This window comes from Dendroctonus ponderosae, unplaced genomic scaffold (genome assembly GCF_020466585.1).
Source record: "Dendroctonus ponderosae isolate FM_Combo_2020 unplaced genomic scaffold, Dpon_F_20191213v2 Dpon_F_20191213_8, whole genome shotgun sequence".
In the NCBI taxonomy this organism is placed as follows: domain Eukaryota; kingdom Metazoa; phylum Arthropoda; class Insecta; order Coleoptera; family Curculionidae; genus Dendroctonus; species Dendroctonus ponderosae.
In genome coordinates this window covers 7,087,057-7,113,643 of record NW_026019016.1, presented here as the reverse complement: position 1 = coordinate 7,113,643, position 26,587 = coordinate 7,087,057, and the positions used below count along the sequence as shown (strand labels likewise).

At 33.5% G+C, this 26,587-nt stretch overlaps 1 non-coding gene across 1 annotated transcript; it reads left to right on the top strand.

Moving 5' to 3' along the window:
- Positions 1 to 1,734: 1,734 nt before the first annotated feature.
- Positions 1,735 to 1,806, top strand: Trnah-gug. Its single transcript has one exon. It is a non-coding gene; the product is annotated as a tRNA-His (tRNA).
- The last annotated feature ends 24,781 nt before the right edge of the window (positions 1,807 to 26,587 follow it).

The following is a 26,587-nucleotide window of genomic DNA, read 5'->3' as shown; positions in this document are numbered from 1 at the left end:
ATATAGTGGACGATCAAGAGGTGTTCGGGTTGCAGACATAGAGGAATTGGAGATAATTCCAGCAGAGCCTTCCAGGAGTACTCGAAGCATTGCGCCACACCTGACCAATTTTGAATCACCCTCTATACGGTTTCATTCTATGGATAATTGGTTCTATTTGAGTTACTACCGAGTTGACCTAAACGTCTTACAATGAGTACTTTATCAGAATTAAATCGCAATCATCAATGTAAGCGCCTCTCTTAGAATACTGCTTATTGGAGCATGTCGGACCATGAAGTTACCAATTTTCAGTACGCTATTTCTTCTTAAACTAAATTGTTTCAATTGTTCGTAGTATTTATGTCTCCTTTCGCCGTGATCGTCTAGTGGTTAGGACCCTACGTTGTGGCCGTAGTAACCCAGGTTCGAATCTTGGTCACGGCAGTGTTCCAAACACTGTCACGGTGGAGCTAACTTTCTTGCATGTCTACACACTGGATCTACACAATGCGCACACGGAAATCTACACTCAATATTATTTAAACGAGAAAATGCCCTTTTTGCTTAATTCTTTTTTCTAGTAAATATCATCAGCGATAGATCCGCAACTTCTGATCGTTGTTGGTCATTTTAGAGTCCAAGTAATTTGGTTCTTTCCCTGCACTATCCGTCCTATACCATCACATTCCAACTGATTCAAGTTTTCTGAGTTGCTTCAAACTCCTGGTGTAACTTCTTTTATATTTACTATGTTTCTTTGATCATAATATTATAGGTTTCTTATGTGGGTACTACCTTCTTCTGCTAATAATTGGTGGCTGCTTTGTTAGTGTTTTCTCACTTCTGTTTGTAATTCAATTAAGTACCAGATTTTTGTATATAGCTGATTCCTGTATGTCGCTGCTGCTTTATTTGCCTTATCCATATTAAGCATGTCATGTGGTTTGTCAAGCTCTTCTATTTTATTGGAGGAGAATTGCTCAATTCTCCTTCATTTCTAATCTTCAGCTTCATTTTTAATCTTTTATTTGCTTATCTTCTTACTATGTGATTAATGCTCCCTCTATTCGTCTGCTTTACCTCTTTTTTTTCGTTAGTCTCCTTCATTGATTCAACTAATTCAGTTCCCTTGCGGACCTTGGTCTTATTCATGTACATTTATTATCAGTGACCTGATTATTTTACTACATTTACCGTTTACTTTTTATTTCGAGTTAATTTCTGCTTTTCATTCTCATTGTACGATTGGATAATAAGTGAGTCTTGTATTGATGTAAATTGCTTCTGTTCGGTAAACCTAGTGGTTGTCTCCTGGTCTTCATCAATTATAATATTGCTCGTATTTGGTCACTGGTGTTTTTGTGTCCATTTTCGTTTCTTTAATACTTAATATTAATTTGTTTATATTATGGATGGTCATCTCAAGGCATACATATAGTTTGGTGACTCCTGTGGTCTTTCTCCTTTAGGCGGTGATAAATTCCTCGAATAAGACCTACATTTGAAAAAAAATATCCAGTTTCTTCTGATGCATAGTGGTACAATACGAATTAAAATAAAATTAACATAAATAAGTAGTCATTTCCTGTGCGTTTTGTTAAGATGCTGATTGATTTAAAAAACAATGACCGCAGAGATTAATGCAAGCGGGCCTATTGGAGCATGTCGGACTATGAAATTWCCAATTTTGRAAGCGCTRTTTTCTCTTAAAASAAATTGTTGCAATTATCTRTAGTATTTATGTCTCCTCTAGCCGTGATCGTCTAGTGGTTAGGACCCTACGTTGTGGCCGTAGTAACCCAGGTTCGAATCCTGGTCACGGCAGTGTTCAAAACACTGTCACGGTGGAGTTAACTTTTTTGTTGAGGGCTTAAAAGCAGGGTCTTTACATATCTGCAGATGTAATTGTTCGAACCTTTCTTAAATTTTACTTGTTTCCTGAAGTAAATCGCACGCTAAATTAATTCAATATGTCTTGAACAAAACGCAGCAGAAATCTCTAGAACTTCTTTAAGATCCGTCAGTTCATCCACTGGCCCTCGATTTCGTTGCAAGCCTTAAAAATGAAGGAGAATTGGAAGTTCTATCGAGTGAAATTGACTCTGAGGAACAGTGGATTACAAAAACATGTGTTCAAAGATGGTTGTTGCATCCGAAGAAAATAATTTAGATGTGATGAAATATGTACGCGAATCTAAAAGAATGCTAAACAAAAAAAAAACCGGCAAGTGCACATGCTTTGAAGTAAAATTAAAATTGTATTATTTTATTGCATTTCATAATTCGATTTATTTTTATCAAATGAAAAAGAACAAATAGTGCATTGCAGTTAAAGAAATTAATTTAAATTTAATCGAAGACAAAAGAGAATCTAGGAGAATCTTAAGGAAAAACCACTGGCCAGACCAGATAGTTTGAAATAAAATTACAATTTTTCATATTTTTTTTGCATTTGACAACTAGATCCACTTGCATCAGATAAAGATCGCTTTGAGCAACAAATAGACTCAGAAGCCACGTATCCAAAGAATTTTCTCCGAGCAAATCGCATTTCTGAGTTTCGCAGAGCTTTAGTTGTCTTTCTTAACACTATCTATTTAGTAACTAGTCTAACTAACTTTAGTGTGTTTGCTCGAACTGTGTGCTTCATGCGAGAATTTACTATTTAAAAAACGGTTGAAAATCTTATGGAAATATGAATCTAAATCAAAATCTACTGGCAAGAAAACCCTTACTTTTTCTTTGTTGAGCATTAAGAGTTTTTAAATAGAAGCAACATTTTTCAGCTGAATTGAATCCATGCTGCAAAGCTTCGTCCCCAACTTCCACCTTCCAACTAATCTTAAATAGTCTTCGAACTATTAATTTGTCACTCTAATTAGTTCAGAATAGTGCCATGCTTCTCTTTCCTTCTATTATCGCTTGATACAAAATTGTGTCTAAACTTCAATATCGAATTAAAAAAAAGTGGTTTTAGTTTCTTTCACTTCTTCCAAAGTCATTTTGTTCTAATTAGAAACACAGTGATTCTTCCCTCGTGTGTTATGTTGACTTTCTACATTTTTATATATTTTGTGATTTCAAAACCGTTATTTTAAACTAATATTTACAACTGGAACTTAAAAGTTCAGACTGGTTTTCAATTTTGCCTACTTTTTTGAGACGGTTTTGCTGTTTATTCTGATTTTAGCAGAAAAATCTCGGTTGGAAAGTAATTCTAGTAAAAGTTAATCTTGACTATTGACTTGTAACCATTACGCCATGGTTCGCCCTATATAATACGATTTATCAAATTTAGCGTTATGAATTAGTAAGTGTTTGCAAGAGCAATTCATTACAATTCTAAATAAATCAGGCCAGCCACAGTGAAATAGTCTTGATTTTGCCAGATTTTTTCATCTTGCCAAATCTAAACCTGTTTAAGTTTTGTTTATCAAGCTTGCTAGCTAATTGATGATATCTGTGACTGCTTTAATTTTACCTAAATTAATAATTGAATGATTCTGATCAGTAATATTCAATGCAAATTAACAGATATCGCGATGGCAAAGTGGTATCCTTTGTGAAGCAACTACATATGTCGTCTTTAAGAACTATGATAACATGTTTTTACAGTTGTAAAACATATGTTTGATTTAAATATAATGCCATTAATTAATAATCAGTCAAATTAAATAGTGGTGCACGAGACCAATCTCAAAACTTTATGAATTCTGCTTTTGTTAAACTTTGGAAATGTTTTAAACATTTAATTATACCGTCGACAGATTGAATATGTTTTTTTTGCCAACGGCAAACCGGGTTTAAACATTTTAAAGGCCAATTCAAAAGTTGACAAAAGTCTTGAGAAAAAAAAAGTCTGTCAAGTTGTATGCGAAACGTTTATAACTTACTCTAAAGATTGGATAAGAAAACGTGTCAGTGTGGAATCAGTATAAATCAAAGTGAATACAATTCTCATAAAAAATAACAAATTCGCCGATGATACTGAACTCGTTGCGACGAAGTCTAAGGCCTACATACAAATAGAAGTCAATTTTGACAACGAAGTTGGAACCGAAAATAAATTCACAAACCATTGTTTTTTCTTGCATTTCAGGCTGTCGTAATGGATTATGTAATGCACATTTAAAAACTCAAAAAAACTTTTAGTCATTCATTTAGTTGACTTGTTGAAAAAACTTCTTCGTTTTAAGATTGAGGATTTTAAACACCATCGCCTATTTTTACTGTCTAAACAATAATTAAAAAGCAAAAACAAGCAAACATCTCTGACCAATTTTATAATAATTTGTATATGAAATTTCTCAAGAAATTACACACTTTAACACACGATCTGTTAATTCAATTTATGTAAATATCTGAACATTGTCCTTGGCCCTGGTTTAAGAAAAAATATATAAATGCAACAATCAATCATTGTACAGTGTTGCGGTATCACAATCAAAAGAACCACAATGACGAAACAGCTTAGTTTAGGCGTTTGAAAAAAAATAGGAGTTAAAAAGTCCGGTCCTACACGAATTCTTTCGATTATGTGTGTGTAAATACAATTAGCTAAGGCGTTGCATAGTTTTATTAATAGATACCAGTACAGGAAATAGGGCGTAATGAAATAGTGTAATTGGAATTATTAATTTACCAGATAACTGATTTATTGGGAGGCAATGATTAAAGTTGTTGATATCGATCCTTGCTTTGATAAACTAATATTAATAGTCGCAACCGGCGGTTAATAGTAATACAATTTTTGATGTGGGCATGTTGAACATATCGATAAATTTTACAATCTAATTTAATGCTAATAACAATTGTTTTAATCGTGTTTTTGATCCTTTAGTCGATTAGAGCTTTTCAATACTTTAACGTTCGACGTTCACCATATCCTATTATCTTTTTGTATTTCGCTAAGCAAAATTTTGTTTATTTTAAATAACGGATACGAGTATATTTTTCGGTTTGATAGTCTGAATAAGTCCCTTGTTCATGTGACTGACTGTCTTTCGTCGGCTGTAATTTCCAATAAACGCAGACAAATATTTTAAAATATAAGCGAAATCACATGATTCGGTCATCTCAATTAAAGCTAAAATCACCCGAAACTTAGTTGATTTTTCTAGGTCTTTTATCTGTATTTTCGGTTATCACATAAGTTTGATCTCAAGAAATTGTTAACATTTCAGAGCGATTAAAACATTGCCAGTCTGAGAACACAATTCACTTATAATGATGGAATTCTACGATATGATTTCGAAAAGGGCATTGACCATTTAGGAATTACACGCTTGTGTCTTAGTTCTTTTCATATTTCTCATTACTATTTAATTAGATGCTATCTATACTTAACAAGTAGTTGATTTGGTCTTAAATTCATGTTTAAATTAACTTTGACTATACCGAAGACATGCGTGAACGTAAGCAGCATGCTTAATGAATTTATGTGTAATATGTGGAACGTGAGAAACAATTGGGAGGATATTGAACATAGAAAAAAGTAATTGAAAGATTATGTACGGATGTAGCGAAATTATCTTGATATTAGTAAATATGTACTTACATGAACTGCTTAGTAGGTGATTATCTGTAGCAAGCAGGTCGTTTTCTACATTTTGTTCTTATGCCTGCCGAGCATGAGAATATTTTGTTTTAGGTCTGTTCTTGCAAGAAGCAGGATTGATCAGTTTTAATAACTTTTTATAGGCGCAAGTCTTTAGTGAATCTATCAGAGGTTTTATTCAATAGCTAATACTAATACTATGAAAGGCTATGAACGATTTAATTTCACAAACATAATGAAACAAGTACGGTACTGATCATATTTTAGGAGGCTTGGAAGTCGAGAAGATGTAAAACAGGAGTGACTGATGGCATACATCAAATCCTATCTTAAATGGTGAGAATGGGTGTTTTGTATTTAGGACTGGCCCCGAAAACAATGGGAGCTTTGTTCTGGAAACTGCATTTAAAGAGTTTTTTTCGAGTTCGTCTGGCGTAATGATGTTGTAACAGTAATTAACTTTGTGGGCTATAATAGTGCAGAACAAGTCGCTATCTGAATTTAACAACTTGTTTGTTGGGCTTTTCATTAGTGGTTTTAACGACATCTTAACCTAAATAAAGCGGTCGTAAAATTGATATAAAGCATTTTTCCGGGAATTTTTTCATCAATATATTCCCAAATCAGTAACGAAGCAGTTGTGGTCGGTCTTAGTTGAAAATGTATCTAAATATCATCAATGGTTAATATATTTACGACTTATTGGAATACTAATTGCGCTATGTTAAGGTGCTTGGAAAAATTAGAAAGTGTAGCGATGAGATTATACGTGGGCTTAAAGGTAAAACTGACCAAGAATAAACTATCAATTTTTGGTAAATGCACTTTTAAACCGAGCTAAAAATTATATCAGAATATTTTTGGAAACTTGGCCATTAGAAAACTATTTTAGTGCAGGTGTTTGTATGGTCTTGGGGGACTTTGTCAGTTTTTGAATATGTTTTTTTTATTACTTGGTCAGCAACCATAATACGGCACTTTTGGACTTGGTCACTTTTAGCTTTCAATCCACGATATGTCGACTGAATTAATTTAACAATACTGACAGCTTCTAAAGACTAGCCTTGGGTAACGCTGGGCTGAGTTGAGCTTTCGCGTTAATACCGCTGTGTGAGTTGGTGAGTTATAACTCATTGCTCCTCACTGCGCCGCACATCGAATTGCGCTTGTGGCGGAATAATTCTTGAAATAAGAACTTTTAGGACATTTTTAATTAGTTGAAATGTCGTTGGTTTCTATCATCGCTTGAAAATGTCAATATTTTTATAAAAACAAAATTAATTCGGTTATTAATTTTAGTTTTGGCGTTGTGCATGTATCACTGCAGCTGAGTAGAATTCAAACAAATATAAATGGCTCTGAATTTGAAGTTAAATTAGTGATCGATTAATAATTAATTAAGATCGGTACTTGGAGCGTTTTTAGTTTAGTTGCAGTTGACTTTCGTTAAATCGCAACGTAAAATTTTCCTTTGGAAATAGTGCCGTGCGAACAGGCACTTTATACAAAAAACTGAGTTTAGTTTTCCGACAAGCAACGTTTTTTGGATTTTTTATATTTCCCTCTCTTTGATTTGCTGATTTCAAATAAGCTTGGCTTTGGACGGATTTCCTCTTGTTATTAGACACATTTTCTTCTTGTGTTCCAGGTGGCACTAAGCAGCTTTCGGTAAGATCAGCAATACTTTGCCCCTGGTGGCCATGTACATGTAGAACTTTAAATCCAATTTTTATTAATTGACTTGTAGGCTGGATTTGGTATCATTTAGCTATTCATTTTTAAACTTTGGTAGTATTTTGGGCGAGTTTATATTTTTACGTAAAGCTCATCTGAAGCTTTTCGCTAAAAAACCGCTTCAGACATGGAAATTCGGGTTCCAGTATTCAATACAATTAGTATCAGATTCGATTAAACCATTAATTTCTTCACAAGAAATTTTTAAACTTTGGGAATATTTTGGGAGGCTTTGTGTTTTTGGCAAGCTCATCTCCAAACAACCGTGTGAGATAAGCAAATATGGGTTCCAGTTTTATGTTTTTTTTTTGTTAAAAAAGTCAAGAGTTTTAGTTTTGCCTGCTTTTTTAAATTGCAAAATCGATTGAAACATGACGTCACCTTTTTTAAACATTTAAGCCACAGAGTTCGTTGTTATATCTTTGGATTGAGAATTGGTAATTCGATTTAGTTATAACAACGTGCGTGCGTATCTCTGCTGGATTAGTCACAAAAAGTCACACGAAATTTGAATGGCATTTACAAGCAAGTTTTCGCCAAAATTTCATTCAAAAAAAACTTCTACATAATGTCAATATTTCAAGTTCCTACTGGCTTTACTTTGGAAGTTGGCATTTTTTAATGAAGAGTATGCAGTTGTGTGAAAGCGTTCATTTTCAAACCAACATCTACAAAGCGCGCAGAATTAAAGATTTCATGCGATTTGAATTAATTTTTGAAGGTTTAAGGGAATTTTGATGCCATTTAGAGCGCACTCTACTTTACTGAAGGCACAACTTTGCACTTGTAGAGTATTTTTTGTTCCTGAGAAATCTTTTTATGAAAAACGCGATTCAAAATGTGTTCCCGCTACAGACTTAAAGCTTTGTAAGGCCGAGGGCTGGCATTTCAACACCTAATAAAAAAATTGCCACATTTTTTAGGAGCAATTTTACCAAATGATTGACTGAAAGGCAAGTGCCCCGGTGAGTTACTGAGCCGGTGCATTGGGTCGGCGCAATACGCCATTTGCGCAACCCTGTGCTAAGTCCTGAAAATTAACTGAGTAACCCAGGCCTAAAAGGTTCAGCTTTATTATTTAGCTCCAGACCTCTTGCTTTGTATTTACCTCGATATTTTCATAAATGTGTACTTTAAGGTTTGCTCTGCGGTTAAGGCCAAACGCACTAATTGTGAATGGTGTTTCACATTGATGTAGTGAGCACAAATTTACCTGCAAATCGTTCGTTGAACATGAGTTCAGTTGCAAAGATCAAGAACGAAAACGAAAAATTAGTTAATTCCAGTTACGAAAGACAAATTTTTGGGCAGTTTTTATGCGGTTGCTTCATGAAAATATATGAGTCTTGCTTAAAAACAAATTCTAATCACCTTATTTTAAATTATATTATCCCATTTGTTCGATATTCAAAGAACCCAGAACATTTTTTCAGTCTTTTGAGTCAAAGAATGTCGCAGTACTCGATTGATCGTGTGCTTCAAAACAACTTGTCTATGATCAATCCTTTTGAAATATTTATTATTCCTCTTAACAAATTGCTTAAAATAATTTGCCTCACCTCTTACCGTTAGCAATTTCTAGTTGTTTGCGTTTCCGCGGAATGTTTTTGTAGTCAAATTTATTATGTGGGTTGGCAATAAAATACATCCTATGTCACATAAATCTCAGATTATACATTCTAAACAATGTGCAGCTCTTCTCATAGAGTTAGGTGAAAGTTTGCTTTCTAAATAATCCTGAAGAAAAATTGGTTATGTTGGTTTTCATAAATCTTATTTCATCTGTCTACACTAGCGGCAGTTTCAACTTGTTAAATGAGTGTTGTATATATATTTTTGTCCATTTTTTCTTCCTTCAATGAGTACCACAGCACTAGAATTTACCAAAGATTCAAAATTTTACAGCAAAACTTTAAATTATTGAACGAATTTGCTCCAATCGACAATTTTTGTTGTTGTAATTAAAATATTCTATTGCTCTCAAAATTTGCAATCGACCAAATATTCTTCTTATTCCATTAATTGAATAGGTACTTGTTTTGTCGTTTCAATTTTTGATTTAGTCCAGTCTCTGTCCGCGATAAACTTCCAACTCCAGTTTCGCAAACACTTTTCAATTCAAAGTTTAATAAATCTTGTAACTCTTGAAAGTTATGAGTTTTTGTCCGCAGGCACATGTGTTTGAAAGGCCGCAATACTAAGACACACTAAATTAACATTTCCCTTTTCGATTATCAAATTAACTTCAGCAAAGTGAAGTGAGTGAAGTTGTTTACAAAACGGCGTTGGTCGTTTCCATGTATTACCAAAGGCCATCCTTAATTAACACAGTTACATCCTGCATGTCGTAGCCTCATTTTTCTTTATTATGATAAGTCAAACTGGTTTATGAACATATGCTTAACGATATATTTTTTTAGTGCGAGCAAGGCCTTCAACGACTCTTTTAGTTTATATGCGATGCCTTTTTATAGCAAATCTTCAACCTGTACTAATGCATTGAAGAGAGCAAGTCGACGAGATTATTTAAATCGATCTAGTGTAAACAAGTTTTTCAATTAGTGCAAGCATTAAATAAGAATCGAATGACAGTTTCAATCGTTAACTCATAACAGATGTAAATTTTTTAAATAAAAAGTTGAATTTGAAAGGAAACGTCGAATTCAGTTCTGTAGTAAATTATTGCTTTACGAAGGAAATCATTTTTGAGAAAAATATTAAAATACATATAAAATATTAAAGAGGAACTTGCTTCATGTTCGTATTCAGGTAATTTGACATGCGAATTGCAGAAGCAATGAAATAGTTTAAACAAACACGGAATCAAACGGCAATAAACCATAATTAATTGTCCTCTTTAGTCGAGGCGCCTGTGTGGGGTATGTTGATGTGGAAACCATTAGTCAATGTGTAAATAATGAATAATAATCAAATTGCATAAACTCAAAAAAATTGTCCTCATTGAAAAATTGACGAATTGAAAGTCCGTTCGCATCTAAGTAGCACAAGAGACAGCTTATTGCTGTTATGACATTATCGAATCAACAAACACACAAAACAATAAGACAATATTACGTTTGCATATTAAATGTTAATGCCAAAAAGTATTAATCATTAGTTAGAAACATTTACGTTTATTTTAACGATATTGAACAATTTTGTGCAACACTGAGTTAAAAGTGTGTATTCCCAGGATACGTTTATTACACCGTAATTCGAGTGTTTCGATACTTGGAAAAGGCGTGCTTTAATTCTTCAGTTTTCTTATTCTGCTTTTTTCTTTCGTTGCTTGGCTCGATAAATAAGTGAGAAAAAAATGTAATTATGAATGAATTGAGGATAGACCCGTTCAGTCAATTCATTGAATATTTATTATTTCACTTTATAATTAGTTGTTAGCTTCCCTGTTTAACACTTTTAAAATTTTTATGTTAAAATCTAATCTATAATTTGACAAAAGAACTCAAAGCCTACTAATTTATATGGATTTATTTTTGAACGATTTAATGATCTTAAAACTTATCAAAACAGTTGCTTGAAACTGGCCATGCGTTTGTGCTTTCAGGCCGTCCTAGAAAATTTTTTTTTTTCAAACTTCAAATTTCAGTGATAACAGCATTTACTGTAGGTACATGTGGCACAATTTATTTGAAAATAAAATTTTTTGGATACAACGTGGAAAGCCTATTTAAGACCGTTGTTCGAATAAAGCTTGATCAAAAGTTCGAGAAGAAGGAAAATTGGGCGAAATCTTAATAGTCTTCAGTGACTATGTTAGGGCCTGCTCGAACCAAATTCAGAACGATCTTCATTCTTGCTTATGAGTATTGCACTCGTCAAACTGGAGAAGTTCAGATTCAGCAGTTTTAAATTTTTAAGAAAGGATCAATTTATTTACAATAAACACACTGGTTCGAACGTATCTAATATAGATACCAGCTACTTATTTAGAGTCCGAATAGTGTTTCATCTTTTTCCGATCGACGCAATTTATTTGTTGTATCGTGTTGCTCTCCATATATGCGTTGAGCACAAAAAATCGTTTCCATTCCTGTATAAGGCTGTTAAATAAACCGGGTAAGTAAAACATCAGCCTGAATAAATAAATCTATAGATTGGACTAGACCTAACTATCTGTGTACAAAATAGTACTTTACACGCATTTAAAGCAATTCTTGATTTACTAATTATGCAATTTAGTGTATGTCCTGTTCAGGAATCCCAAATTGAGCTGCAGATAATAAAAAATATTCATATAAATTAATCATAAGGACATTATGTTTGCCAGTTTGGTTGCATCTGTGAGCCTTAACATACCAACGGGATTGAAGAGTTAAATCAAACAGCCTCACCATTATACAACACATATCATAAATTCCCATAAAAAATCGGGCAAATTAGATTTTTTTATAGTTCCTCACCGAAGTGATTATTAAAAATTAAATATAATGGGCGCTACATGCCTTTTCTCATAGACGTCCGAGATTGGGTGGGCAATTTAATGACTGGTTACGATCGTGTCGGACCCCTTAATTTGGAAAGCCATCTATTTAAAATTAGTAGTTGGTTTAGGCTCATTTTGATGCAGTTTCTATATAGGGTGATACAAAATTTGGATCTATCACCAGATTATCGATACAGGGAGATTGAGCTCAGCATCTGTCTTGGAATTACTCAACTGAATAGAATTACATTTTACGATTTGGGCTTAAAATGCTCCTAATCTTTTAACGTGTGATTTTAATCTTTATGCAACTGCTTAAATATATTTTATAGTTGTTACTTTCAAATCAATCTTTAGCTTTTTAACTGAACTTTTAACTGCGGTTTATTAGATGTACGACTCGTTTGATTATCGCCATTAAGCTTGATTATAAATACGAATTCACCATTCGCATCATTCAGGAGATCAACTGACACTAATTCCGCAATTCCACCTCGTTTATCGTATCGGAAATTACCGGTGCATGCAATAAACTGTTTTCTGAATAATTTTATTACAAATCAGCGGAATCAACAATTAGTGCAATTCCTGCTTCGCATCTTCCTATGCCATTAACGGCATTTCCATTAACGTTTCCACTATATCTACCATTTTACGATTAAGGCGGTTGTTATGCATTTCTGTTGAAATTCAAATGAACAGTGCAATCGTAACATCCTCTCTACACTGTCATTTTCGAACCAGCAGCACAACATACATGGACGATGGCATTTGCTGATTCAGAAGAGCATCTATTCATTATTTCGAATGCCGAGTGGGTGCTGAGCATCAAGGGCAATGGATTTTTTTAACATAGAATTATATAGTAACCGGCCAATAGTGAAGTTAGTTTATAATTAAGGATACACAAGGTTATAATAATGAATTATTAAAAAGTTGAACAGAAAAAACAGGCAAGTCAAATAAACATCATCTGTGGTGCAAATAATTTCTATAGTTGTTTTGCACTGATCAACTATTTCTGGAACTTAAAAAAGTCGTGTTCTTCTAGTGTTGCTGCGACTGAATATTTGAATGCGTCAATTTCGTACCCACATTTGCAAGAGCTTAAATAGAATTCGTTCATTAACGTGTTTTTAACCGAAGTCTTTAAAGCGCCAGGATTTTATTTAGACAAGAAATTCAGTTGTGGAAAAATCGCCATTAACAAGAGATATGAGGCACAAGTCAAAATATTCTGTCTCAACCTGTTCTCAACCTGTTGTTTGAGCCATTGCCAGTTTTGTAGTTTCAAAATTTGAATTACCACGAGTTTTAAGCGTTTTTATTCCTGTTGTTTAAGTTAATTTAGTTTTGCGATTTACTAACGTTTGATTCGTTCCGAAAAATGAGCGCATTCAGGAACATGAAAAACACAATTAGAGGCAAGAAAAAATACTACGAAAAAAGGCAAAAAATGCGGTGTCATGTACACACAATGAGAGGAGGCGAGATAAGCTGCATAGAAAATAAATGAACAAAAATCTAAAAAAATCGAAACGCAGAGGAAAATGTCAGAAACGCAGTTTGCGCCCAAAAATAAATTTGTTAGCGATTTTTTTACGCCCTGGCGTTTATACAATATTTAATTCCGCGGACCTCCCTGGGTGACTGTTAAAACGACTTCACTTGATCCATATTTATGAGATTAACTTTCGATGATCCCTGATCACACAAAAGATTAAAAACTTGTATGTGACTTTTTCTTTTGAATAAAACAAGAAATAGTGCTTATTAAATTTATTAAGACGTTTTTTGGATTTTGCTTTCCGCCATACATGGCACCGTTCCAGCCCAATTATTAGTCTTAAGGTGCTTTAATGAAATACGTAAAACTGGTTTTTAACAGTGGCTACGTGAGTAAAACGGTAGGGAGAATAAAAGGATAAGATGTAATTGCTGAAATTGACAAAAAATAGCGATTAATCTTAGACATTATTTGAAACTACATCAAATATAACAGAAAAAACCATAGTGATCTATTAAATCTAAACTATCTTCAACAGCTTCTAATAGGAAATGCAAAAAAGGTATAGCGTTTAAACCTGTTATTTCCAGATATTAACAGGACTCTGATTGGGGAGAGCGGCCGCTCTTATTTTAAAATTCAATTGGTTTTTTGTTACCATGTATTCTGCAGATTAAAACAAGTATGAAAACGAGAACTAATAAAATGAACCGGCTTTTCTAATGATTGTTAAGGTGTATTGCCTATTAAAATCCAAGCAATTTTTAGCATCGAACGGATCGGATATTGATAGCTAATCTAAATTAGATCACATGTTATATGGAATAATTGACAAAATAGCTAACGTGAATTAAGTACTTCCTATAGAAGAACACATTCATTTTAATCAATTATGAACTGTCTTAAATTGGAAAAGGAGGCTTGACAACAATATTTTTTCATGTACATATGTGACCCTGTTGAGTCAAGACTACATATTGAATATTTATGATTAATCCCCTGGCTCTATTAGTCAAACTTATTTTGCAAAATGTTCTGCATGTAACAGGTAGGTATATTTTAAAAGCAGATTTACTAAATGGTGAAGACACTGATAATCTTAGGAGTGAAGAATTATTAAAATTATTAAAATCTAAGCAATTTTTAGAGCGAGATAATTCACGAGGACAATCAGTGGTTCGACGAATAGATATTTCTATATCTTTTGATTAAAAAAACGAGCATTTCACTCAATTAAATAACCGAAAGTACACATATCCATCACCCACCTATAATCTCATAATTATCCATTAAATATGTGGTGGTTCACTAAACTATGATCAAAATAAGCGGTTTTTACTACCAATTGTGTGCTGCAATCATACCATTTAAAAACCTGTAAAATGATATTGCCAGCGTTAAAAATAAATAAAAGTAGTGCTGCCGCTCTGTTAAATGATACTTGAAATGAGTCACGCGGTACCCTTCACATTCGCGGAAAGGTTAAAATGATTATTTGAACAAATGTTGCTTTGTGCGGTTTTCTGTAATTTTATAAAGGATTTCAACGCAGTGCGCATGCATGTTTTAGTTCTTCCTCTCTTAATTAGTGCTGGCTGTTCGTTAACTTTCTATTTTTGGAGTCGAACCTCCATTAAAGACAAAAACAACAAAGTAGTGAGTAAATTATGAAAATAGTCAGTAATGGAAAATTTTACATTGCGATCAATTAAATAATAAATTAAGTACAAATATAAAAAGCTTATTTGCCAACTATCCAACGTTTCTGTGTTGTGTTTTTTGCAAATTATTTGTCACTATTTTTCTCCTCTCCGTTATTCCCAGAGCTGGTTGTTGCAGAAACGCCAAATATGCAATTAAAGTAAAACTACTTTCTATAGTAAACTTCTAACTAACATTTGTGTAAACTTTTCATTGTTCTCCATTTAATTCCAATTAAATCTGATGGATCTAGATTTAAACAAATAAATTGGCACTGAAACAACAAAATCTGCATAATGCTAGATGCTATGATCATCAAAGCTCAGCCGTACGTTAGTTATTTAAGCACATGGAATTCATGCCCGTGAGCAGTCGCGAATGATTAAGAAGATTTCAATTATAAACTAGGAAGTCGAGTACTTCTTCTTTTATTGCAACAGTTCGTTTTGTACATAAATAGATCAGTTTTAAGTATAATGCTGATCCAATTAAATCTTGACCAGAACTCGCAAGTCCCCTGCGAGCTGACTGACTAATGATATGTAAAGTTTAGATTCAGACTTGTGGGAGCAGAAATAAGACATGCACAACCTATAATCAAGCTTTGTGTGTATAGTTAAATTGACGACATCTAATTACGTATTATACTCATATTTATCTGGTCTTAACCACATAATAGATATAATTATTCATGATTCACCTTCTTGCTTATGAATATTTAGCACAAAGCAGTCTATCTTGGGCGATATTTATTGGTATTATATTATGTCATGATTTGCAACCAATCATTACTGCATTTATCATATATCCAACTTTGTGAAAATCAATCTTTAATATGGTTTGTTGTGCTGTTTTAAATTCTAGGTCTTTGGAAGTGTGAAAAGTTTTTAAACTGGTATTAATTAAACACGTTATTCATTATTAGGGGCATAAATCCAATTAATTTAGAACGCGTTGAAAATATTCGATTTATTTCACAAAAATGTTAAATGCTTCAAACCGAGAGCCTAAATTCAAAGGGTTTTTACACCAAGCTAAGGCGAAATACAGTATATCAAACATCAAGTAAATCCACACTTAAATAGGACAACTAATTTTTCAAAATATCGGGTTGAAAATTAAATTTACTGAGAGATAAACCAGACAGATAAAACTGATAAAAAGATCAGTTTTAGAGATAAATTAGCATTCAACAATCCTGGCAATAAGTTAGTAGTGCTGGTAAATTGATAAAAAGCGCTAAAAAGTGTTAATTGTTATACATATTGCGATTTTCGGAGGAAACGACTGACTCGCTCGTAATGCGAAATTTAGAGTAAATACTTGAAAAGAAAAAAATGTTGGATACCAAAATGTTCATTCTTACGAATCGGATATCCAAATTTCATTGATGACAGTAATTATTGACTAATCAATGGCTGAAATCGCTTTTAACTTTCCTATCGCATGAATCAGGTATAAAAAATTATTGCAACAAAAATACAACTAATCTTTCGTCAATACAACTGATTGTTACATTGTGAATATTTTTAAAACAGCTACTTTTATTTACATTTATTCAAAATTTCCTGCCTGTTCGGCGCATTCAGCTCCAGTTGTTTGGCATAGTCAAGGAGAGCATAGCTGTCGCCTATGTGAAGAAATTATAAGTTGGGAAAATATTATCTCTAGTTCAGTCCCTAAAAAAACCAAAATATTATTGAGGTTTTCAAAAAATTCACGCTCTTAATAACTGAGTCCTTTCTGATTAGATAGCTGAATCTAATGAGATATTTAAATAACACAAAACTAAAATTCCATCACAAAACAACAGTAATAAATTTTGTCACGTATAAAAAGGTTTTATTGATAAAAACATAAATGCGTTAAATTCCATCGGATCGTAAACGTCTTTGTTGTAAAGTCCGAAAGCGTCAAGAATATATACTTTATAAATGCAGACTCTCATGGGCCTCACCTAGTGGGCAATGCAGTCATATAAAGTTGTATAATGGAAACAGCCAGCAAATAAAACTCCAGTAGTATGTATCATAGACTTGACATAATATGAAGGATTGTTGCCAACAATTGGTTCATTACAGAATGCTATTATTATTGCAACTCTTTTGTGATAGTTGCTTATATATATTTGAAACGTATTATTTTCTTATGAAAGGTTGTTTGAAAATTCAGAACATAAGAGCGATCAAAAGATAATTTTATTTGAAGAGTTTTCCAATGCCTTTAACTACCACATTAAATTACGCTTTTGAATAATTATATTCTCAGGTAATTAAGAAGCAAGTTTAAATCAAAAATTTTCCAACAACGCGGGATTAGTAGGTAAAGCAATTTATCTTGCAAATCTTGTTAGCTAATATTTCACTGTAATATTGATGGGCAAATAGGACATGAAAAATAACTAAAACAATTTTTCTACTAAATCCAACATACGTTCCAACTGAGCTTTTTAAATTTACCTTCAGATTGTCCATTGAAATCCAAATCGTTACTGAAAAGCACATTATGCCAACCGAAATTTTGATTGTAAACTGAATAAGGATTCTATTAGATACACATACTCAAAGTGTAATTTTCACGTGAAATTAAAAATGCCATTTCGCGTTTCTTTTTAAACGATACTTTTAAACGTTTTTCTATTTCTCAAGAAGCATAATTTGAATCGGCTAACATTATGATGAGGAACACTTTGCTGCGTTTAAGAACAAATGCCTTGTTTCCCTGTTTTATCACTCAAAAAAAAAATCCAGGAATGAAATTAGTTGATTAATTAATTTCGATCAGCTTAAGGCACGCATTAGGCAGCTTAAGCACAAGCAGAATGTTTAGAAGATTTTCCCAAAAATTGTGAAATACATTCGTTAAAATTGCAAATATCTTTCTTTATTTAAGTCTGATTCAAGATTTGCCAGTTATGAAAAATTTCATTAAGAATAAAAAGCTTATATAGACGAACAGATAATACGGAAAAGAAGCCCAGAATCTAACTTTTGTCTAAACTAGAAAAATATCTACTCAATGTTTCAATGTTGTTTTAATATTCACATGTTTTTATCTGCAACTGAGTGAATATAATAACAATCAATTGCCTAGCAAATAGCTTGTAAGTTGCAATTTGTTTAGCTAAATATGCGAGTTATTCTTACTTATATCAAAGCTCGGGTTTCGATTTATTTAACTTCAACGTTGGCACGACATACTAAACAATCACGTATTTATATTTTTATGCGTTATAAACAGTTTAGTATTAATAAATTCATCAAGTCATATAACAAATAATAAACCGAAGAATTCGTGTGGGATAATTCGTTTTATTAGAAAAATAATATCAGGTGCAGCGGTGCTTGGCTTTGCCGCAGAAGCTCTAAATTCAACCCACTTCCTCCGACTGCACAAGTTTGTTCCAGCATAAATTACATGGACGCATATATTCAAAAGTTGGAAAAACGCAATTCTTTGATATCTTGTGGTAGTCAGTAGCATTATACAGCCTCATTATCCTAATGGTTATGCCTTTAAACAGAACTGTATTTTCGTATTTGCGCTGACAGATTTGCAAATTTGCAACTTTTTTGCTCACATCTGAGCGCTTTAAATAGGCTGGAAGAACAAATATTCTAATAGAATAAGTTGTCATACTGTTTGAAAATTACCTTAAATTTATCAAACTTTTTAAATTTACCTTTATGGCTTGAATCATTATGAGAAAATATGAACCATATGTTCTCGTTTTAACAGTTATATGTTGGAATTGATAATGTATTATGTTAATGCCGAAACCAATTTCAATAATTCAACGCTATAGCTGTGCAATAAGAAAAACCTCAATATGCGGGAATAGTAAGATTAAACACACCTGTGTTAATAAAAATGCAAATACTCCGCCTTTGAAACTGTTGTGGTCCTTTCACATTTTTTCTGATTTTGTATTAAAAATAATATTTGCAGGAACATAAGCACGTAAATAACTTGTTCATAGTCAGAGAGTAACATATTATCTTGTAGCCTTCAAGGTTTTTAAATAATACCGGCAATAGTCGTTAAAAGGCTGTGGCTTTCAGTTTCCTTTGAAGCTAAAATCGTTACACCAATGTGTACGTTTGGACGATAAACTTTAAAGCATTATTCTTTACAACAAGTTTGCTGATCTTACAAATTTAAAAAATACTTTCTTGGATTTTTGTGTGATTATATTATAATAAGACCTTCTTTGCGCATTGTTATATGGAATCTGGAAAATCATCATAATATGTCGTTTTATACGTTTTATACTATTTGGTAATATCGCCTTCATCATACCTAAAAACCGGCAGTATTCGGGAACGTTAAATAAACCTCTTGATCAATTGATTGAAATGGCTAAAACGTGATCTTTGAACAACTATGGCCAATTAAAATTTAATGAATTTTTCGCTCAATCCCATTGGCTGGTCTTGCCGATCTTAACCTAGATGTCAATAATATTGATTACGCGCGAGTTTAATAATAAATAAACTTATAAATATTAGACAAACCAACTTATGATAATTATCATGTCGACATATCGACCGGAAAATCTGCAATTGAGGTTAATAATATTAAGTTTATCAGGCTTGAAATAAACTCGCATCTAATAATAAATCTAAACATTGGCTTCCAGGGAGGGGAGTTTACCGATGTTATATTAAAATATTAAAATGGTATTAGATCATTATTTGCAAGAAGTGGCTTTCTCGGTTTTATCAAAGATATTTTCAATATAACAGCACCATAAACGACTGTGATTTGTCAAATCAGCGTTCAGCCTTAATACCAATTGGAGCATTTCTTCAATGGGTGCAGGTTTGTTGAGAAAATTTCTTCAGTACGCCAGTGCTTCTACTGCAAAACTACCAACAATAAATTATACCCGATACTGTCAATGCTGTGCAATCAACCTTTTCAGTTTTTATATTTTCCTTTCACATTTTTCCTGCTAAGAGTTTTTTTACTCAAGCAGTTGTTGTGACGCACGTATTAGAATATCTGCAATATGAACGCTATTTGCACATTAAGAGCTTCTAAACATACCATTAATAAATTAATCATACAACGCAATTATTAAGAAATAGACTAGAATATAAAGTGACAAAACAGCTATCTATTCACAGAGAAATGAAGACCATTATTAGATAGGATGAAATAATTAAAAATGTTAGAAATATATACCTTAAAAAAATGATTCCTTACCAAAATTTTTTTCGGCGTCAAACAACTCACAAATCCAGATCAAAAAATTAATAGATTTTGATTGAAACGAATACGAAATTTGATATGGCAAAGCAGTAGAATGGTTAAGAGCTGGAATTACAAATCTGTTAAACGAGACAAAAATAACTCAAAAGACCATTGGCAAACAGCAAGTGCATTAATCACACGTATGAACAAAAAACTAGTGCTGTGTAACTAAATATGATCGAACAACTAAGAGGGGTTCTAAAGACACCCAATAATTTTTATTTTTGCATTTAGCGTGGAAACGAGAAACATTTCTCCTAAACCGAAATTAGGCGCAAGAAAGTGCACAATTTATTATAGATCTTCGTTCTAAAGGACTTTTCATTAAATAATCGTCTTTCGGTGGCCTCAATGGGTTATTGTTGTTGTTTCTTCGTTGTCGTTGCAAACATCTTTATCTGACACAATAAAGCAAAATTATACTCGGTTTAAATAGACAATTTGGCTGTTTTGTTTTATTGACTTTCGTCCAAAAACTCCAGCACTTTGAAGCCACGCTTTCTCAAAAAATCTCATATTAACTGGCATTTGTGAGAGCAATTTGGTGAAGCGGTAACGCCCCTGATGGTAAAGTCAGTGGCCTTAGCACTCATGCATTTTAAACGTTTTATCTATCCTAGACCGAGTCAAGCACCACAAAACTAAAACAAATAATAAAGGGTTAGTAAAAAGCGGCGACACCTGAGATTTATTGCTCAAGTAATCTTAATTACCGCCCGGTCAACTCTGACAACGTTGGCACGAAATACAAGAATAATGTTTCTAAATTTTTACTTTGTATCGGAGCCGCATTTTACACGACTGAAATGTCTATGGTTTCACTCAAAATACTTGCAACTAGCACATGGGCGGCGAGTGTCCACAGTCTTCGGGAGAATGCAGAATTTAACAAAATAAATGGGATAATGTATGCAAAGGGTGTTCCACTAAGAACGACGGATTTAATTTTAAATAATACATATTTGTTTGAGTAAGTTTGGAACATTTATTGAAAAATGAAGTACACATCATGAGGTTATGAATGGAATAAGACATCGGAAAAATGACCGCCTCGGCTTTGCTGGCACCGACGTGCTGTTTTCATGAAATTTTCAAGGACTGTTGCGCATACATTTTGCGGTATTTCAGAGATACAGAGTCAAATTTCATCTTTGAACGCTTCAATCGTTGTTGGTTTGCTGACATAAACTTGTGACTTTAAAAAACCCCAAACAAAAAAAACTCCAAAAGCGTTAAATCGCATGATCTGGCCGGCCAATGCCGATCTCCAAAACGAGAAATAACACGACTAGGAAATGACTTGTGTAGTAATTCAACAGTTTCCGGCTGTGTGGTGTTGCACAGTCCTGTTGTTAACCACATGCTGTTGAGATCCATATTTTGCAATTTTGGTACAAAAAACTTAGTTAACATTTCACGATAACGAACACCATTTACGGTTAATGCTTGACCAACTGCATTTTTGAAGAAAAATGGTCCCATGATTCTCCAGCCCACAATGCACACCAAACAGTAACTCTTTTTGGAGGCATCTGTTGCTGAACGATCACTCCTGGATTTTAGGAACCCCAAATGCGACAATTTTGTCGATTAACGAAGCCATCAAGATGAAAATGAGCCTCGTGACTAAATATGATTTTCGTTGAAAAATCACCGTCTAATTGTCGTTGTTCCCAAATCCAATCTACAAAGGCTACGTTGCCCATGGTCTTCTGGCTTTAACTCTTGAGCCAATTCAACTTTGTACGCATGAAGCTTCAAATCTTTTGTTAAAATTCSATGCATACTGGTTGTGGCAATTTCCTGAGCTCTATGCCGAATTGATGTGGTTGGGCTATCCTCAACATTTGCACATACTGCTGCGATATTTTCAGCCGAGCGACCAGGACGAACTCGTTTCTCTTTTAACTTCATTAACAGACCCAGTTTGCTGAAATTTCTTCATTCATTTTCTCACAGTGGCTTCAGTTGGAGCATTCCGATGACCCATAATTGTACGCATTTTGCGAACTGTGGCTGCAAAACTTCGGMYYCTTTGAATATAATTTTTTACAATGAGAAATCGTTGTTGCGGTTCAATAGAACCGCTCTATTTTACTTAACCTCCTGATGTCTRCTAACAAACGGCMTCTGTTTTTTTAATATCAMATCATGACCCTAAAAATGGCGCGCAATTCAAAACCGTCGTTCTTATTGGAACACCTTTTATTCTGTGGCATAGCTTTTGAAATTGTAACAAACGTTGCGTATTTTTTAGTAGGACGACTTTGCCACCAAGTTCAAGACTTCAAGATTATTAATTGATACATATCTGCTACGTTTCACTTATTACTAACTCAGTAGAGCAACCATTCAATAATAAATAGACACCTTGGCTGATTTACTGAGCAGCTTAGTTATTTTCCAGCCACTGAGCTACGTTTTAACCACATGGTGGGCTCAATTAAAACCCGTACCTTCTGGACGTCCGCAGAAACTAATTGGATATCCTGTACTGAATTACATGCTCCACTATACGTTTATTTTATCTAAGCTATTTTTGCTGGTTAAGTAAATTACGCTTACTAGTAGACAAAAATACTGCTGACATGTTATAATAATTAAAATAATGTGAGATAACTGCCATGACTGAATTGTTATTAACGGTTCGCCTGGAGAGTGGCCTGAATAATTACTGGAAAATATCCTTTAGCATGTGTGTAATATGCATCGTGCCAGTGCTACGCTATTATTAATTTAATTTATTTCAAGTCTCTAGAATATGTTTTATTCGTTTTGTGGTTATAATTTACTTTATCGCGAACTGATCTAAACCCAACCGAGGGCAATCGTCGAAATACAAATGGAAGCTTGTTGTTTCTTAAAAGTATGATTATCATTGAAACTCTCTCTTTGTTTCAGTTCAATTCCTTTGAGTCGAGAAAGGCCGAAATCATTTTCAGATAATCAACTCAACGAACACCTACCTACACAGTTTTGACAATAATGTACGTGTTTACCTGTTTAAAAAAAAACATTTCGTTTAAATCTGAACCTGCAGCCTGGAGCGATCGCACCATTTTTCTTCTGTTGCAGGCAGTTTTTAAGGTTGAAAGAACTACAAATTTATAAAGATTTTTTTTGAATAAAGTAATGGGAAACTTTTGTTGGTACTTTCTAATGTTGATAGTTCCTTTTCTCTCGAAACCTTAAAGTCAAGCCTAGAAATTATCGAAATTTTACAAAGTTCAACCCTGCTTTTGTAAATAAATCAGCGTTATTAATTACTTATGAAACCGGTTGTTTAAAAAGGTTGAGTCCGCGATTGTCACACAGCAGAGTTTAGTGAACATGAAAAATAATCATCGTCATTCATACCGGGTACTTTCCGTTTGCATATGATGCCTCCAAATGGCCCCTCAGCTTAATTTTAAATGTTTCATACAGCGACAATAATTATATGTGTAACGTGCAGTCAAAATGTAGCGAATCTTGCAACAAGCAGATACAACGTTTCTACTTTGGTGGTTTTGTTCAGTTAAAACCCAGTTTTTAAACATTTGCTTATACTTCTGCTTTATCTTAAGCATCCTGTGAAACGGCAGTTTATGGCTCGTTCATTGCAAGAGAAATTCTTCAGGTTCGGAGCCTGAGACTTCCATAGCTATGATATCTGCCAAAGAAAAGTGGCTTTTAGTAGAAAATTCGGGTTTTTTTTAACCAGGAAATTGTGGAAATTTGCATGAACACGACTTGGGTCTAGAATGAATTCGATAAGGCAATTAAAAAAACTCCTTTAAACATCTCGTGAAAATTGATACCAATAACTCCATGGGATAGAAATTTGCCGGGCAATTCCCGAAAATTGAAAATTACGAACATATTTTAGAACCTCTTTCTGCTATTTTAGTTATATTTAAATAATCTTTCATAATCTTGCATTGTTGCAGATTGAGAGACATTATCAATTTGAAAATACGCAAAGCTTGAAAGTGTGTTATTTGAAAATATAATAGGCGACAACTGCAAATCACAAAAATTGTTTGTGGCTCATTACGGAAAAAGTTCAAATGTTTGACAAAAACCGGATAGCTCACCTCATTATTATTCAACGAACAAAATTTTGAAACCAGTTTTTGTGAGTCCCGTTTGAAGGATCCTAGAAAGTCTACGGCAATTACAAAAAGCATCTTACCATTTAAACCGGTTTAACTGGCCAATGAAAATACCACCACCCGATTTTTTAATTGGAAGTTTAAGATTCTAATTTAATTTTTTATCCCATATCTGCTACCTATTAGGGTACGTACACACCTGAGCTATGCGATGCTCAAAGTGGGATAGAACGCGATTTTTTAGAGCCCCTCAGTTGTGGGTTAAAACTTGGCTTGGGAAGTTAAAGGTCGTATTTTCCATGGATTTTCGAAAAGAGGCGAAAAAGTCAAAAGAAAAAGATGGTGACATGAGATTAATCTAGTTCTTCGTAACTGAGAAAATCCTGGAAATTCCCAGAAATTTGCTATTAAAGTGCGTTTTTTCACACTTAAAGCAGCGCCTTTTACCCGTTCAAGTGATATTATAAACTGGATTGTGGAATTTTTTACTTTTTCTTTTTTTGAATTTTTGAAAAATTCGTGTTTTTCAACGGCCAATAGCCTCGTGAACTGAAAAAATCCTGGAAAGTCTTAGAAATTTCCTATTAGAGTAAGTTTTCCCTCACTGAAAGCAGCGGATTTTCGCTTTCGAGTGATATTGTGAGCTAGATTCAGGGATTTTTGGTTTTTCCTTGAGGAATTTTTAAAAATATCGTGTTTCCGATCGGACATCTACTCGTAGTAGCTGAAAAATCCTGGAAACTTCCAGAAAAATATGGAAGTTAGTTTTTCCTCACTTAAAGCTGCGGACTTTCTCTTTCGAGAGATATTATGGACAGTCTTGGAGATTTTTCGTTTTTTCTTGACAAAAAACGGCCAATCGCCTCATCTTCGTAACTCAAAAAATCCTGGAGGAACTCCCAGATAGACCCTGTTAACGTGCATTTTTCCACACTTAAAGCAGCGCATTTTCTCTTTCGAGTGATACTATGAACCGGATTCTGGGATTTTTGGCTTTCTTCAGTACCATTTTTGAAAAATTCGTGTTTTCCAACGGTTTTCGCCTTAGTAACTGAAAAATCTCTGGAAAATTCCAGGCATTTTGTATTAGAGTGAGTTTTTAGTTACTTAAAGCATCGGACTTTCTCTTTCGAGTTATTTTATGGGCTGAATTGAGAAATTTTTAGTTTTTTATTGGCAACTTTTTGAAAAATCTGGTTTGTTCAACGACCAATTCCTTCGATTTATTATACGAAAAAATCCTGAAAACGACCAGAAATGTGAAATGATTGTGAATGAGAAATGTGAAATGAAGTGAAGTTTTCTTCATTTCAAGCCGCATATTTTCACTTTCCAGTGATATTCTGGGCAAGCTTGAGATATTTTTGGTTTCTCCATGACAATTAAAAAAAAATCTGTCTATCTATACCAACGGCCAATCGCTTCCCCTCAGTAACTGAAAACATCCTGGAAACTCCCAGAAATGTCCTATTCCAGTTTTTCCTCACTTGAAGCCGCCGATTTTCTCTTGCGAGTGATGTTAGGGGGTGCATTCAGGAATTTTTATTTTTCCTAGACGAATTTTTGAAAAACTCGTGATTACCAACGGTTAGTAGACTCGCCTTAGTAACTGAACTAAAATAACAAACCTTCCCATAATAACATTATCTTCCAGTGTTATTCCAGCTCTGTAGTGTATTCTTAAAAATAGATCAACGTCGACTTTTTAAACAAAAAAACACGTGGCAAATGCATAAATTCTTTACTTAAAAGTCAGTTACTAATTCACTACAGTTAATTGACCTGACATAGGCAGGGTATTTTTAATGACCACTTTTTTCTCTACTGTCTTAATTAAGTAGCATGGCAACTTTAGCCAGTGTGAGTCAATTCGAGACTTTGAATGATTACTTATTTTACATAAGTGACAAATTATGGAGAATGTATAGCACAAAGCACAAGCAATTAATTATAGGAATTATCGTTAGTGGGCAATTATTGAACGAAACAATAAAATGAAGGTTATTTGCCATATCAGATAATGCATGTGTTTCGAAAGCTGATAACGCTCGTAGATGTTAAATATTTATTCTTTGCAAATCGAACAAACTCGTCACAAAGGCCGAACATGTTTCTTTCTGATAGTGTATATTGTACTGTTTTTTAGAGTAGAATATAGTACAATAATTTGTTACACAACATTGTTATACGACAAGGCGTCACTTTGCAATTTCTTTACCATACAATCATACAGTTTTTTGGCTCATATACATACTCAGGCTTTTTGGCTACTGTAATTACAGATACAGTAGTGGTTTATTAATTTAATTTTA